The sequence below is a fragment of the Pogoniulus pusillus genome, chromosome 3, assembly GCF_015220805.1.
Source record: "Pogoniulus pusillus isolate bPogPus1 chromosome 3, bPogPus1.pri, whole genome shotgun sequence".
Taxonomy (NCBI): Eukaryota; Metazoa; Chordata; class Aves; order Piciformes; family Lybiidae; genus Pogoniulus; species Pogoniulus pusillus.
Genome location: NC_087266.1, coordinates 22477642 through 22494887, shown reverse-complemented (window position 1 = coordinate 22494887; position 17246 = coordinate 22477642).

Sequence of the window (17246 nt, the reverse complement as noted above, 5' to 3'; positions counted from 1 at the left end):
CCTCCAAATTCAAACCACAAAGGTCTCGCGCTTCGCCAGGTTGATCTCACATTTAGCTGTGTGCAACATACACCTCTACATCTAAAACAGGTGCATCAAGCTCTGTGCAGAGAGAGAAACAGAAACTATGGAAAGGTTCTTTGGTGTTATGACTAATTTTTTCCAAAGCCAGAAATCGAGAGGTGATTGGGCAAGTTGTCCCTTTCTTCTTTAGGTGAAGGAAGCCTAAGTTACACTGAGGATATCTGCATTTAGCAATGTGTAAAACATATAACATATGCATAGGCAACATGTGGGTTATACTGAAGAGGTTAGAAACTATTTCCTTTAGTTATTGATTGTTGATAAAATACATGGAAGCTGGAGCTTTGCCAAACCTAACCTTAAATTCTAGGTCTTTGGCCGAGTCTAAAATGCATTTCTTGGTATCGTCATGGAAATATAACAGCACAGCAAGTGATCAGTAGGATCTGTGACTTAACTGCAAGCAATCACAACATGAAATTATATTTGCAAATCTTTAGTTAGCTGCAGAATGAGTCCCTGGGTTATTTTTTGTGTGCTACTGTACTGATTGACCTAGCAGGCAGAAGCCACTGTTTCCTCTCAAGGTCACTATGAAATACATTCTTCTACTTATCCCAGCTAGTGCAAAGCAAGTATGTGGCTTTCAGCCTATTGCAAGTTAAAATTAGCTTTAAAAACCTGCTCAAGGAAAGCGGAAAATTGTATACAATGCAGGAACACACACTTGTATTAGTTGCAGATGCTTTTATTGGACTGTCAGCTTTTGCTTCTTGCTGCAAATCTTGACTTTGCCTTCTATGAGCGGGGCATTAGTCACAATTACTGAACAGGACAGGCAGGGTAGCAGCAGCACACCGTCGCTTGGAAATATTTTACTGTGCATCTTGGCCCAGTGCTTCAGTCACCTAAAGCAGAGACTGCAGCTACAGCAATGTTTAAGTGAAGTCACTTCAGCTTGAGGTAGGGGCTGGGCTGCTGATGGCTGTGTCTGCCTGCAGGAAAGTTAGCCTTGGGGTCTACCTGCAGCACAGCAGACCTCTGGACCTGTAATGAGAGAAAATGGATTCAGTAGCTATCCTGAGAATGACAAAGCTTCATTGTGTCTGGCAGGTAGCATTACCATAACTCTGGTCATCTTTGGAAGTTTCCCTGATGGGGGCTGGCAGCAGCAGAGAGCACATGTGCCAGGAAAAGTCCTCCAGAAGGCTCAGGGCTGTCTCTGAAGCAGTGCTTTCATCTCAGCTCCAGGTGGGGCTTTATCATCTCAAAGCCAGCTCAGCAACATCATTCACTGAGACATTTCCTAAGCAAGGAGAGGCATTGATGAGCTTTGTTGTACTGTTTCTAAGCTGGGAGCTTAGAAACATTTCTAGCCTGCCAGGTCTTAGTGGTTCACAGTATCACAGTATCACCAAGGTTGGAAGAGCCCTCATAGATCATCAAGTCCAACCTGTCCCTTACTCGAGTACACCAATCCACCCACCCACCATGATTTCTGTGGGAAGAAAGTGGCCAGAGAGGTAGGACTGGATGTGTGTAAAAGTTGTTTGGATTGGTGTTTGGGGATATGGTTTAGGGTGAGCCTTGTAGAATAAGGTTATTAGTTGGACTTGGTGATCCTGAGGGTCTTTTCCAACCTGAATGTTTCTGTGATTCTGTGATTCTGTGACAGAACTATTGAGCACTTTTTCCACCTAGAAACAGAGGATATGAGGGGCAGGAGGGGATTTCATGTGAGCTAGGTGGGCCTCAGTCCTGGTATCTCACAGATATGTTGTCCCATGGATATCTTGTCCCACAGATCTCTTGCATGTAGGTATGAACTGGAGAAGAGGAAGTTCAGGGCAGACCTTACTGCTCTTTACAGCTGGCTGAAAGGAGGTTGTAGCCAAGTGGGGGTTGGTCTCTTCTCCCAGACACCCAGTGACAGAACAAGAGGACACAGTTGCAAGCTGTGCCAGGGCAAGTTTAGGCTGAATGTTAGGAAGCAGTTCTTCACAGAAAGTGATTAGCCATTGGAACGGACTGCCCGTGCAGGTGGTGGAGTCCCCATCCCTGGAGGCGTTTAAAAGGAGACTGGATGAGGCACTTAGTGCCATGGTTTAGTTAATCAGAAGGTGTTGGGTGACAGGTTGGTCTGGATGAACCTAGAGGTCTTTCCCAACCTGGCTAATTCTGTGATTCTGTGAATTGTGGTGAAATTGGGTGAGGTCAGCTGAGGAGAAAAATCCATCCACATCTTGGAGAAGACCAGATCAAGTCACCTATGGCAAATAGGAACCCACTAGCATGGCACAGAGCCAGAGAGCCTCCAGTGCTATACCAGAGGAAGTCTCTTTGCCTCTTGCACTGCAAAAGCAATGCTATGAAATGACCACAGAATTATAGCATTGTTTTGGTTGGAAATGACCACTAACATCACTAAGTCCAACCATCAACCCAACACATCATGGCCATTAAACCATGCCCTGAAGCACCATGTCCACAAGGTGCCATGTCCACATTGTGTTCTTGAACACCTCAAACACAGAGACAGCGACACCACCACCAACCTGGGCAACCTATTCCAGTGTCTGATCACACTTTCCATAAATATTTTTTTCCTAATATCCCTTGGCACAATTTCAGACCATGTCCTTTTGTCCTATAAGCTGATATTAGAGAGAATAGACTGACCCCCACCTCAATACAACCTCCTTTCATGGTAGAAACAAATGCAGCCTCCCCTCAGTCTCCTCCAGACTATAAACAATGTCAGCTCCTTCAGCTGTTCCACATAAGACCTGATGCTGATGCTCAGGACCTGCCTTCTTCTGCAGCCAAGTGCATTAGTACCTGAGTGAAGGACAAGCACAGAGATTCTTAAATCAAAAAGAAAAGCCTGTTAAGCCATTCCAGGCATACATCCCTGCTGAAATATGGCATGTTTGGCTGGTTGGCTGGTATTTTTCCTTTCTTTCTTTCCATTGAAGTTGTTCTGCTTTACAGGGTACATGGCCTTGGTCTATCATACCATGTGGCCCCTGCTAAATGTATTAGGAGGCTCATTGTCTTTGCTTATGCCTCCAGCAAGGATAAATATATTCCACAGCCTCTGATATGTGTGGACAGTAGATGTTTCACAGCAACAGAGTAAAAGCTATTTTCAGATTATAAATCAGATGTCTGTAGCCTACTATTAAAATCCCAGATGTTATTAATTTACTACTATTAGATACTATTAGTGCACACAGCAAGACATTTTCACTATTAAGCACTATAAGTAGGTAAGGGCTTGAATTAATTATCTGCATTATCTTTGTAATCTGTGCAGGCTTTGGGGCCACGTTGGACTTTCCAGCTCTTTCCCATGCAGCAGAACACAAAAAGCTGTGTTTCTCCTGGATCTCTGTTTTATCGCCTACAGCTTTCCAGTCTGAGAAACCTGATGGCATCTATCACTCACTATCTGTCACAACATCCTCAGTCCTCACAACCATACATCCTTGTGGTGTAGCAAGCTTCTTCTTGTGCCCCCAGTCCCAAATCATGCTACTGTTGGCATCTTTCTCCATACCTTAGTTCCTTTATCTCCCTTTCTCCTGGACTCAGATTTGCTAGGATGTCTCTGCTTGGCTGCAGTGTGGGAGAAGGGAGCATAACAGTGTCCACACCATGATAACTTTCAAATTAGTTAGTTACAGCTCAGTTTTATTGCAAGTCAACTGTGAGAGACTAAATCTTGTCTCTCTTGTACATGTAAATCAACAAAGATTAAAATCACCTTTCTTTTGTCTGAAATGCCCAGAGATGTGCATTGAATCGAGGGGCGCCGGATCCCTGCAGCCACATGGATGTGCAACAACTGTTGTAAATTACCTGCCTGATGGGTCAGCTCTGCCCACTTATAACACACAGGGCAGTCACTTATGCATTAATGTGACCAGGGTGTCCAAGGGGAGCTGCAAAAAACTGAACAAAAGACACTGGGCTGATACCAGCTGGAGTGAGTGTGGGAGAGAGTGAGCATCACCATGGACATCCAACCTGAAGACAGTAGCCCAGGAACCCTCTTTCCACCACCACCACCAACTATGCTGTGCCTTAAGTTTTGCCTGCTGTAAGAAGAAAAGAAAAACTCCTGAAGAAGAAGACCACACTTGCTGGAAAAACATCCCTGGGCAATGCAAAACAAAGCTGGTGAAGGGCCTGGAGAATAAATCTTATAAGAAGAAACTGAGGGAGCTGGGATTGTTGATTTTGAAGAAAAGGAAACTGAGAGGAGATCTCATTGCTGCCTACAACTACCTGAAAGCATGCTGGGGAGAGGCTGGTACTGGTCTCTTTTCACAGGTAAGTAGTGATAAAAGAAGAGAGAGCGGCCTCAGGCTGTGACTGGATAGGTTTAGACTGGATATTAGGAAAAATATTTTCACAGAAACAGTAGCCCAGCAATGGAATGGGCTGCCCAGGGAGGTGATTGAGTCACCAACCCTGAACGTCTTTAAAAGTCATTTGGATGCGGTGCTTAGGGATATGGTTTAGGGTGAACCTTGTAGAGTAGGGTTATTGGTTGGATTTGGTGATCCCGAGGGTCTTTTGCAATCTGAATGTTTCTGTGATTCTGTGACAAGAGATGAAACAAGACTCAGCAAATCAGTATTTTGTCCATATTTGCATTAAGATATTTGAAAGGCTATGGACATAGCACTGCAAAGGAAGGGAAACAGTGCTACAGGTACACCACATCCCAGCAGTGATCCTGAGCCCAAAGCAGTGCATAAGCCCTCTTCAAAAGTCTGGAGCCATTGGCAACATTCACAGGAGGTCAGATCCAGCCCCCAAAGATTTCAGGAGATTGATGATGGTTGGTTGAGGTTTTTTTTTTCCAAACCAGTCACTTTAGTAGATATTTTTAGGAGAAGTCAGCTACCTGCCTCAGGCAGTTCAGAGTATCTCATGTTTTGGAAGCAGTGCAGAACCAGTGGCCTGTAGCTCTGTATTTCACACCACTGGTAGACCCAAGGACATACAAGTACAGAATAGTGCTGATCAGAGCTGCTCTTGGTGTCCCAGCAGGGGCTCCCGAGTGCCTGAGCCATATCCACCTATTTTGTAACCACGTTCTCTGATGAGCCACAGTCAGTGCAGCATCTGCTTTAGCCTTGCATTTATCTTACAGATGCTCTTTCCTAGCAATCTGCAGAAAGCTCTCTGCTCCTTCTGGGCCATACCCCAGGTGTCCGTAGGGAAACCAGAATGCTTCTAATGACTTTGATGCATAACTTCCTACCCAATTTATGCTGGAAGTGAAAGGAATGGATCAGCCATCATTTTAAACTGACACAGGAGATGCAGACTCTGATCCTGAGACGTGGAGGCAAATCTGGAGCATGCAACAGCACTGAAAGTTAGAAGGATCCATCTAGCATCTACCTTCAGAGAGCAAACATTTTCATCACAAAATCAACTCATTGCATCTTTGTTAACCTATCAATGCTCTTTAATGTCCCAGGTGACCCTGGGCAAGATGATGCATTAGCTTTACTGTTGAAATGGAAAAGGTACCAGTACCATCCCCCCTTTGCTGCCTGTTAGCCCTGTGGGCATGGTGAGATGCCACAGCACCTGCCACAGGGATAATCCTTGTCTCAATTGCTCCTTTAAGCATTCTCCTAACACAGTTATCACAGAATCAGTATTTACCACATAAAACCACAAGTAATGTATTTTCCATGCATTAGTGTCACTATAAGACAATGATTTATTATCTCAGCAAGGAGATACTTTCTCTAGGGAGAAGCTTGTTTAACTCTTATGCAAGCCCTGCCAGATATCTCTGGTGGGGATGCAGAGGAGAGCAGCAGTCTGCAGCATCCCAGCACCTGGTTTTCGTACAGTGCTTGGGCATGCTTCTTCCACACCACAAAGAGGCAAGCCCAGGGCATCCTGAGAGCTCAGTCTCTCAGTGTGTGAGCTGAATCTAAGTCAAAAACAGAGCAGCTTTGACGTGCTACCTGGTTTTGGAAGGCTTGTTTTAATAGAAGGATCTAACTGAACTTCTTCATGGCACATGTTGGGTGACACTTGGTTTATCTTCACCACGTGACACATTTGTCAAAGGTACCACTGTTTCTGTGTTTGTGTCACAGATCTGATGCCACTTGATCTGAGGAAAACAAAGTGCTATGTTCCTCACCATGCTCTCCTGTATGCATTCGGGGTTTGGACACCATAAAGGTCAAGGTAAGAGCTAGGACAGTAGCCTTGTTCTCCCAGCAAAGCTCTGTGGTTTTGCTGGTGAGGCAGTGCCTACATTTGAGTTTATGGTTTTCCATAGAATTTTCATGCATATTTGAAATGATTGCCATTTGGGTGGTTTTAATTGTAGAGAGTGCTGGTCCCGAGGCTAAGTGATGTGTTCTCTTCTGAGAGGGAGCAAGAGGAGCAGGCTAGGTTTGGATATAAATGGGAATTTCAAATTGTGAAAGTCTCCCCAGGTGCCAGATTCCTCTGTCCCAAACTCTCATTTTAACTCTTTACACATATAAGGGAAGAACATTACTTCTGGCCATGCAGGGTAGGGGGGTGTGCTAGTTTGAAGCAGGGTAGAAGATTTTGGTGAGAAAAAGTAGATCATAGGCTGTGAAAAGGAAAAAAACAATGGTGATGTCTACTCCCCTCACAGTCTCGCTGAGATGTATGGGAACAAGAAGGGAAAACATTAGATAACACTCTCAACATTTTTGCTGCACTCTCTGGCTGGGCTCTGGCTGAGCTGCATCTCCCTAACCTCACCCTCCACTCACCTTTGCTTCTTAACCTCTTGGCTGAGCCTCTATTCTTCCTTAGGACTGGGGTAAGGTTGAGAGGGGCAGGGGGAAGGTGCAGGGGTGGTTGACAGCCCCTCCTGGGGACTCAGGTGTCTGGGATGGGAGTTGTGTTTCTGTATTGCCTTTTACCTTGTATATTTCTGTCTATAACTGTATATACTGTAAAGATCTGCTTGTATATTGTGCTAGCTGTAAATAAAAAGCTTCATTTATATTCCCAGAACCGGCTGAGTCTGGTTGGGTACTTCTAAAGTGGGGGGAGGTGGGGTAACACCCAAACCACCACAGGGGGACACCAGAATAGAATTTCCTTTTCCATTAAACATAGGAAGGAAATTTTTCAATGTCAGGAGTGTGAAAATATTCATAGTTTTCCCTTGAAAGGAGCTAGGGCAAGAGGTGCATCAGAGGCCTATTCAGAAATGCTCTCCATGTGTTTTATCAAATTGACTTACTCAATCTTTTAAGTCAATGGTGAAGTAATCACCTCTTTATTTTTTTTCTCTTATTCCAACAGACAGTTTAAAAGATACCAAAATACATAACTGAAAAGATCCACAACCCAGAATATGAAATAGGGATAACTGGCAGCCCGGCATATACCTAGCTGGCAACTCATCCAAGATGTTTGCCTTCTAGTAATAGAAAGCTGAAATAGGCATATGGAGAAGTTGAGCTCAAAGACTTATATTTCCTATGTATAAATACACTGAAGTCACAGATGTCTCTGCAACCTCAATCTGCCAGGACCAAATGCAAGGAACAGACCCAAAAGAAAAGACACCCAAAAAAGAGGAATTGCAAACTCTCCATATTGAAGGGTTTCTTCCTTTTCCAACAGATAGGTGTTTAAAAAGCTCTACTAACCAGTATTAAGTAAGTCCTTTACTGCTAAAGGAAGCCACATCTTGCCAGGAGCATGTGTCTGATCACCTCCTAGAGTCCTGAGAACACTGTGAGCTCTATCAGAAACTTGAGGTCTGAAGCCATGTGAAAACAACTGTTGATAGGTAAAACCTGCTCTCTACAACGTGTCTGGTGATACTCGGATCTGATCCTTGCCCCATTAACAGAAACTTGTGAGTTTTAAAGGATTGAAATGTCATTTTCTTGCATATCCCATAAACAGAAATAGTTTACATTTGTGGCATTTACAGTCTTCGGCACTGCAAGCAGCACTTTTACACACCAGACCAGCTGGTAACCTGTACGTCTTATGAGATAATGCCTGTGATTGATACTCATAAAATCAGCAAGGAGAGCCTCCAAGTCCCAGGAGAACAATAGACTATCTACAGCTTTTACAAGTTCTGCTGGAGCAGGAGGCTGTGATTACAATCCCCAGGAGAGAAATATTTATGGGTCATGAACCTTCAGGCTGTGCCAGGAGAGCCTTCAGCTATTGTCAGAAGCATACATAAACTCTGCTTTTGTGTTACTCGGTTGTGCACCCATGAGCAAATTGAATTCATGCCAGGGCTGCCAATATCTGCTGAACAGGTTGGTGGGGTTTTTTTTTTTGTCATTTCTTTATGATGCATCAGGCAGAGTATGACAGATTTATAATTAAAGTCATATGGGAGGCAAAAAAGGTTTGCTCACTTTTTCTGGGGAAACCAAAGCCTTGCAGAGTCTGGAAAGCTCCATGAACAAGTGAGAAAATGAAGGGATCAAGGAAGTGAGAGGTGGTCAGACTAAGTCGGGAGGTATGGGTTTTTTTTACCAAACAATTTTCATTTTAACTTTGGGATTTGTACTTGCAGTGGGGGCAGGGCTGTCTTTTTTTTCCCCCTACAAATATTTCCTATTGCCTCCCTTTCAATTTCTGGGAAACAAAGAAGCCACCTGATGTCCATGAATTCATTAGTCAGTGGGTCCACGCAATAGCTAATTCTTTTTTAATTGATATTCTAAATAATTTCAAGGAGACAAATTAAGTAACTTTTAAAAGAAAATCTAAAAGAAGACAGAAAAAACCCAGACTTCACACACAGGGTTTTAAAAATATCTTGTTCCCTCCTGTAAATCTTTCAGTAATTTCTGAAGCCTTTTGAGATCATTTGTATTATATTGCAATAAAAATGGAAGCTATTATGACAGCAGGTGTCATCAGGCGCAGAAAGAACATATATAATCAGCAATGAAACACCTTCCTGCTGAAAGAAGTCAGTGCTCTATTAAAAAGCAAGGCTAATGTCATTGCTGAGTACATTTAAAAGACAGAAACATCACCACAAGTAATGGCACGATTCAAACCAATTTCCAGAGGGTTTTGAACAGACCCCTTTCAAGCTGCAAGAACAGAGGCATTAGTAACTGAACCATGGCGCAGCAGTAATATAGCTGTGAGAAAAGAGGTGATGTTTTTTCAATGATATTTGTTTCTCTAATAAAATGTATTTACTCCTTATTCCTAACTTCAAAGAATCACAGATTAAATCTGTTTGGAAGAGACCTCAAAGATCATCCAGTCCAATCCTCAACCCAGCACTGAAGGGTCAACATTAAACCATGCTGCTAAGCACCAGGTCCACATGGCAATAGAGCACCCATTTGAACACCTCCAGGAATGGTGACTCTGCCACTGCCCTGGGCAGACCATTCCCATGCTTGATAACCCTTCCAGTGAAGAAGCATTTCCTAGCATCCAGCCTAAACCTCCCTTGGTGCAGCTTTTAACCACTTCCTCTATTCCTGTTGCTTGTCATCAAGGTAAACAAGCTGGCCCCTTTTTCCTTCAACATTCAGGTAGTTCGTAGAATCATAGAATCAACCAGGTTGGAAGAGACCTCCAAGCTCATCCAGTCCAACCTAGCACCCAGCCCTAGCCAATCAACTAGACCATGGCACTAAGTGCCTCATCCAGGCTTTTCTTGAACACTTTCAGAGGCAGCAACTCCACCACCTCCCTGGGCAGCCCGTTCCAATGGCAAATCACTCTGTCAAGAACTTCCTCCTAACATCCAGCCTATATCTACCCTGGCACCACTTGAGACTGTGTCCCCTTGTTCTATTGCTGGTTGCCTGGGAGAAGAGACCAACCCCCACCTGGCTACAGCTTTCCATCAGGTAGTTGTAGACAGCAATGAGGTCACCCCTGAGCCTTTCTGAAATCATTCATAGGACCTATGCATACTGTGTTTAATTAAGAAGCAGCAAACATCAGTAAACCTCCTCCCAGTTGTTTTGGGTTTGGGGTTTTTTGGTTTTGATTGGTTTTTTTTTCTCTCTTTTTTTTCAAACATCTGGCATCCATTCTGCCTCTAAAACACCGGGGTAAAAATCAGACCTGCCTTTTCCAGAGCCCCAGCCTGAGATGTGTACAAATTGTTTTCACTACAGCAGTAACTGCTGTAGGTCATTTCTTACTTCAGTGACTAGGTCTTCTTCTGTAAAACCATCTGTTAACCCTGCAAAAAGGTTCAGGATCCTGATGCCACTGCAGGAGAGATTGAAGCCTGAATGCCATTAAATGCCAGTGTGTGCTAGTTTGAAGCTAGCTAGAATGTTTTGGTGAGAAGAACTAGGCTACAGGCTGTGAAAGAGAAACAATGGTGATGTCTACTTCACTCATAGGTTTGCTGAGATGTATAAGAGCAAGAATCCAAACACAGATGAGGGAGTTGCTCTCTGTTCGGACTCTGGACTGCATCTCTTCGACCTCACCTTCTATCTCTCTGATTAATCCACTTGCTTCCTAACTCCCCTGGCCAACCCTCCATTCTTCCCTGGGCACAAGGCAGTATCTGGGGTACGGTAGGAAGGGGTGGGAGAAGGTGGAAGGACAGTTGGGAGCCCCTCCTGGGGACTCAGGTTTCGGGGAGGGGAGTTGTGTTTCTGTATTACCTTTTACCTTGTATATTTCTGTATATACTATAAATACCTGCTTGTATATTGTGCTAGCTGCAAATATAAGCTTCATTCATCTTCCAGAGCCTGCTGAGTCTAGTCTGGGTGATTTCTAAAGTGGGGGGGGGGGGTGTTAGGGTAACACTCAAACCATCACACAGTGCCACAGTTTCCCTGTGCTACAGCTGTTCCTACTGACACACACACACAAAAAAACAACAACAACAACAACAAAAAAAACACCAAAAAAAAAGAGGGGAAAAAACCAACCAAGCAACCAAACCAACAAACCCCAAACAACAAAAAACAAACCAAACCACAAAAGGCCCCCCTCAAACCAACTAAAACCCACCAAATGACAACAACAAAACACCACAAAAATACCCCAACCACAAAGCAGTGTAACCTCATAGGGAAGGTGCTATTATCAAACAGCTACCAAGGGGAGACCAGATGAAGCTACTCCCCTCGATACGCACAGGCACAGGCATCACTGCTGCCCCTTTGGCCCAAGGTGGGCAATGGGCCATATGACAGCACCAGCACAAGAAGACAGGGAGGGAAGCAAGAGGCTCTCAGCACTTCTTTCCTGGCCCATGCACAGATGTTGCTGTTGAAAAAGCCTCACTGTGAGGAGGCAGGTCACAAGAAAAGTAATGAAGAGACAGCATGAATGTGAAATATGGATTTCCCAAAGGAGTTAAATACACTTTTTTTCTATGCCTTTGAGGGATCCACTACAGCACATTTTCAATTCTACCCAATTACCCTCTGGAGTTAGCATTATAAAATGTGAAAGACTAATTATTGTTATATATTTTAAAGAGGATTTATGTCAAACAGCAGGAGCCCCTTGTTCTTGTCCTATCCAGTGTCATCTCCTGTTCCTGCTGGTTTTTTTATCTTTCAGTGACAGGGCTTCCACACGTGCTCCATCTCCTTGCCTATGCAGAAGATGCCCCAGCCTCTCTGCACCCTTTCCAGGAGCTGCTTTTTGAGAAGCCTGTTGCAGCTCTTTCTGATCAAGCCCCTCACAGACGAAGAGGTCTTCTTGCAGGTCAGTGTTAGGTCTTTCCCGATTGAATCGACTTACAAAATCCCTTATGCCTGCTTCAAAGAGAGCAAGGTTGCTTTAAGCATGTCAGATAACTCTCTCTCCGTGGCTATACTTGCATAATCAAGTATGGGAGTGGGGGTGAATTTAATCCTGTCTTTTTAGTGTCTTCTACAGTGCAGCCATGTGGGACATCAGCAAGGGAACAGCACAGCATGAACCATGGAGACAGCATCACACAACCTCACATAGCATGGAACACTGATAATCCTGAAAAGCACACCAGCCAGAAGTTCTTTTCGATATATAGGTATAGAGAGCATTGTATATGCATGCACATTTTTGTGGTGAGAAAATAAAATGGTTTGAATTCTACATTCTCTGCTGTGAAAATAGTTTCTTTTTCCTTCTCTTTCTGATTGCTGAAAGCAAGAAAATACAACTCACTTCATGACTGAAAGCTGAGCAAGCCAGGTCTCCTTTGCTTCAGACCTGCCACTGACACATAATTTAAGCTGCAAGTTTCCAAACCAGAGACCCAGATATGCTGTTTCTACCCACCATATGAACCTGCTGTTCAGAAAATCACATGCAAAAATTCACTTTAGGTCTGTTAAGTGCATGATCAGCCCCTAAGGTGTGAAAATAATCCAATTCACTCTTATTCCAGACTCCTTCATTGGGGGAAGAAAAATAAAAACTAAAACCCAAGCAAAAGAGTCAGTATCAATAATCATGAGATTTTGCAGAGCCAAAACCCAAAGGTGGAGCAGAATTGTGAAGTCTCTTGCCTGTAGGCAGGGACAACTAAATTCCCAGTCGGGAGCTGAGATGTGATCTACAGCAGAGACAGTTTGGCATGGAAGACTAATGTGCATCAAGCAAATGCATCAGAAACAACCAGGAAAGATGGGAAAGGGTCCCAGGACTGAGGATGTGCCAAAGACCCCTTTGCAGAGCAGCCTTAGTCTAGGATGGACATGGCAGGGAGCAGAGGGATGGAGATGGCAGAGGGCCTTTCAGCCCTAGAAGGAGGTGGCTGCAGTTGTATGTCACACTGGGATATCCTAAACCTATTTTCACATGAAAGTCTGTGTATAGTGACCCCTCAGAAGGCTTATTATTGGGGTATTATGTGAGGCTGTGTCCTCTTGTTCTGGATAACGAGGCTCGTAGTCCAGTGTAATGGTTAGGTATGAGTGCAAGACAGTATTTTGGAAATTAATAGCATTTATTAATTTTGATATTCAGAAACCAACCAGTATCTTTAATAACAATCCGTTCTTTGCACAGTCGTGAAAACATTACACAGAGGGAAATGAACAGGGAATGTAGAACGTTTAAGAATCCCAACTAGCAACAATATAACAAACATTAAACCATTAGAACCAGGGGAGAGGTTCTTGCGGTCAGTTATACCGCTTGCCCGCTACATGGGCTCAAGGAGCTCCTTCCTGCCAAGGCAGTGTGATGGTTTGGGTGTTACCTGCCCCCCCCTCCCCTTTAGCAATCACCCAGACTAGACTCAGCTGCACTGGAAATTAGAATGAAGCTTTATATTTACAGCTAGCACAATATACAAGCAGCTATTTACAGTATATACAGTTATAGACAGAAATATACAAGGTAAAAGGTAATACAGAAACACAACTCCCCTCCCAGAAACCTGAGTCCCCAGGAGGAGCTCCCAACCACCCTCCCACCTCCTTTCCACCCCTCTATCTTATCCCAGACTGCCTTACATTCAAGGTGAGTTTGGAGAATCGTCCAGAGGTGTTAGGAAGCAGATGGATTACCTACACAGACAGCATGTTAGAAGAGAAGTGCAGGCAGCCAGAGCCATAGATCAACTCTGTTATCTATGTTTGTCTTCTTGTTTTTATACATCTCAGCAAGCTTATGAGTGAAGCAGACACCACCATTGTCTCCTTTTCACAGCCTATAATCTAAAATTCTTCTCACCAAAATATTCTAGCTAGCTTCAAACTAGCACAGGCAGGAAGGTGTTCAGATCCACTTAAGAGTTCCCAGAATTTTGCTGAAGAGGCTTTGAGTGTTCACTCACAGAGTAGCCTCTCTGGATTTCCGGGGCTATGTTGTAGTACCAGACAGCACCCAAAGCACACGGAGGAGTTGCTGCTGTTGATTTCAAAGCCGTTAGAGGCTTTGAAGTTTTCCCAGACTCTTTTCTCAGGAAGCTGGGGATCTAGCACAGTCTCTGACCTGGTTCTGGTTCCTCTTGACTCTTGGTTCAGCAGAAGACTTGCAGAGGGGCAGGCAGTAGCACAGAGAGCACATTGTGTTACCTGCTCATAGCCCGAGACCTAATGTCCTCTGGACAGAGACCAGCCAGTCAGAATGGCAGTTAGCCAAGCCGAACCATAGCAGGCTTTCGATTTCCTTTCTCGCAGTCGCTTCCCCCAGCAACAGAAGGAGGGGAGCGGGAACACGTCTGGGCAGGCCAGGACATGTTTAGGCCTATGCTGGCCTGTGATGGTTTGGGTGTTCCCTGCCCCCCCACGCTTTGGAAATACCCAGAGTAGTCTCAGACAGCTCTGGGAACACGAATGAAGCTATTTATTTACAGCTGGCACAACATACAAGCAGCTATTTACAGTATATACAGTTATAGACAGAAATATACAAGGTAAAAGGTAATACAGAAACACAACTCCCCTCCCCGAAACCTGAGTCCCCAGGAGGGGCTCTCAACCACCCCTGCACCTTCCCCCTGCCCCTCTCAACCTTACCCCAGTCCCAAGGAAGAATAGAGGTTCAGCCAAGAGGTTAAGAAGCAAAGGTGAGTGGAGGGTGAGGTTAGGGAGATGCAGCTCAGCCAGAAGCCCAAGGCAGAGTGAGTGAAAATGGTGAGAGTGTTATCTAATGTTTTAATTTCTTCTTTCAGCAAGACTCTGAGGGGAGCAGACATCACCATTGTTTTCCTTTCACAGCCTATGATCTAGTGCTTCTCACCAAAACATTCTACCCTGCTTCAAACTAGCACATGGCCTATCCAGGCCTTCCGCGACATCCAGTCTGTAGTATGAGAGGCTTCCTCTTCTGGCTGCTGCTTCTGATTTCGGGTTCTGGGGCGCTGGCCTTTGCTGCTGGGTTGGCTGCCGTGTGCTTGGGGAGGGGGAACCATTTTATCGCTGGCTTCTGCTGCTGCTTTTGCTAGGTCAACTCATTAAAGTCCTTATCTCAAACCAGAGGGGGTTTGTGTTACTTTCCCCCTCGTCTGTGTGTCATAAATAACAGGCACAAACTGGCGTTCATGCAAAATAAGGCTTTAATAGAGTTGCAGGAATCAAGCAATGTACAGGCCTGGGTGCGGGGGGAGGCTCTGCTCTGCCCTAACGCACACCTTTTGTTTTCAGTGTTCTCTTTTTATATCCTATTCTATTACATGTTCATTACTAATTCTAAGAAAAGGTTGGGTTTTCCTTATCAGTTCCAAGAATGGGAGGTGTCTCTTCCACACATGTCACTTTTTATCTGGTGGTCCCTCTGGTGGTCTTCAGTGATGAAGTAAGGGGTCTTCCTCAAGTGTGAACTCCAAACTAGTAGTGTCCTTTGTATGGCTCTTCCTCTGTTTGTTCATGCCAAAGGCTGTCTCTTCCACCTGCCTCCCTCCTCCACCAACCTTTCCAGTTTCTAATTAGTTATTGCTGTTATCTTAAGCCAAGTGTATACCCTTGTGATGGTTGTGCAAGGAGGAGTGCAGCTCCATTCAAAACCTCCCTTCCTCCCTGTCTGTGGCCTCTTGCCACGTATTGATCAGATCAAACATACATTTCTCACATGTGTGTGTGGGGTGGGAGGCCTGCTTGTGAGAGCAGGGTGTGTTAACCCAGGACAGACAGCCAAAGGCTGCTGTGCAGTAAGCAATTGATCAGAATATGACCCTTCAGTCTGGAGAAGACACTGCTGAGGAAGCAGAGGAGAGAGTTTCTCAAAATCATGAACGATGTGGAGTGGAGACTTCAATCGTTCAAAATTCCTATTGGATTTCCTACAGTGTTTACCTGCTTCACTGATAGAGGAGTGGCACAAAGCTGATGGATGCAAATGAACTTATTTCAGGCTCTCCAAAGACTTTGGAAGTGCAGTGTTCAGACGTCGTGCTACTCGGGCTTTTTTCAGTCTGTGCTAGGGACATTGAGATGCTTGAGCGTGTCCAGAGAAGGGCGACGAGGCTGGTGAGAGGCCTTGAGCACAGCCCTACGAGGAGAGGCTGAGGGAGCTGGGATTGGTTAGCCTGGAGAAAAGAAGGCTCAGGGGTGACCTTATTGCTGTCTGCAACTACCTGAGGGTTGGTTGTGGCCAGGAGGAGGTTGTTCTCTTCTCTCAGGTGGCCAGCACCAGAACAAGAGGACACAGCCTCAGGCTGCGCCAGGGGAAATTTAGGCTGGAGGTGAGGAGAAAGTTCTTCACTGAGAGTCATTGGACACTGGAATGGGCTGCCCGGGGAGGTGGTGGAGTCGTCGTCCCTGGGGCTGTTCAAGGCAAGATTGGACGTGGCACTTGGTGCCATGGTCTAGCCTTGAGCTCTGTGGTAAAGGGTTGGACTTGACGATCTGTGAGGTCTCTTCCAATCCTGATAATACTGTGATACTGTGATACTGTGAAGATCACTCAAGCAGGACTGCCCGGGGGCGTTGCGGAGTCTCCCTCTCGGCTGATACTCAGAACCTGCCTGGGTATGTCCCTGTGTGATCTGGTAGAGGTGATGCTGTTTGGCAGGGTGGGTTGGACTAGATCAGGGGTCCTCAAACTATAGCCCATGGTATTTATAGAAGCCTCCCGCCGGGGGCTGGGCGGGAAACCAAGCAGCCCCTTCCTGCCACTTCACAGTATCACAGTATCTCTCTTTGAGATGAGTTATTGGCCCAGTTGTCACCCATGAAATCTGTGCTGTTGGTGACAGACCTAGAGTGTATTTGGGTGTGCACAGCACTTTTGCAGAGGTTTTGCAATGCCCAGAGCCTGATGTTTGCAGGTCCTGTGTGTGGTACAGGCTGGTTCTGGTGTTTCTGATTGCTGGCTCCCTGTAGCCTGCAGAAAAACTTGTCTTGACACAGTTTTAATTTACATCACTGTGATTTCATTTTTTTAATGGTGTGATTTATGAGTTTGAGAGCACTGGTGCCATGAATATGAAGTAAGTGTTTGAGACAGCCCACACCGCTCGTGGCAGAGCTGCCACAACACTGTGTCAATCTCCCCAGTTTTCAGCACAGAAAGCTGCAGTGGCACTATTAGATTTCAAATAAAGATCACTCATGGGTGAGCTGGGTAATTTCTCCACATGGGGCTGTCTATTTCAGATGGCTGAAAGAGAAAATGGGTATAAATAATGTTCATTATGTTTTACTCGTGTGATCTGTAAAAGAAGAAATCTGGTTTGAAATGGCTCATGGCTTTAAAGCTCTGGCTGTATTAGTCCCCTGAGGCTGGGAGGGAAGGGTGTTCCATTTGCTTTCTGCTCCTCAATTTCAATTTCA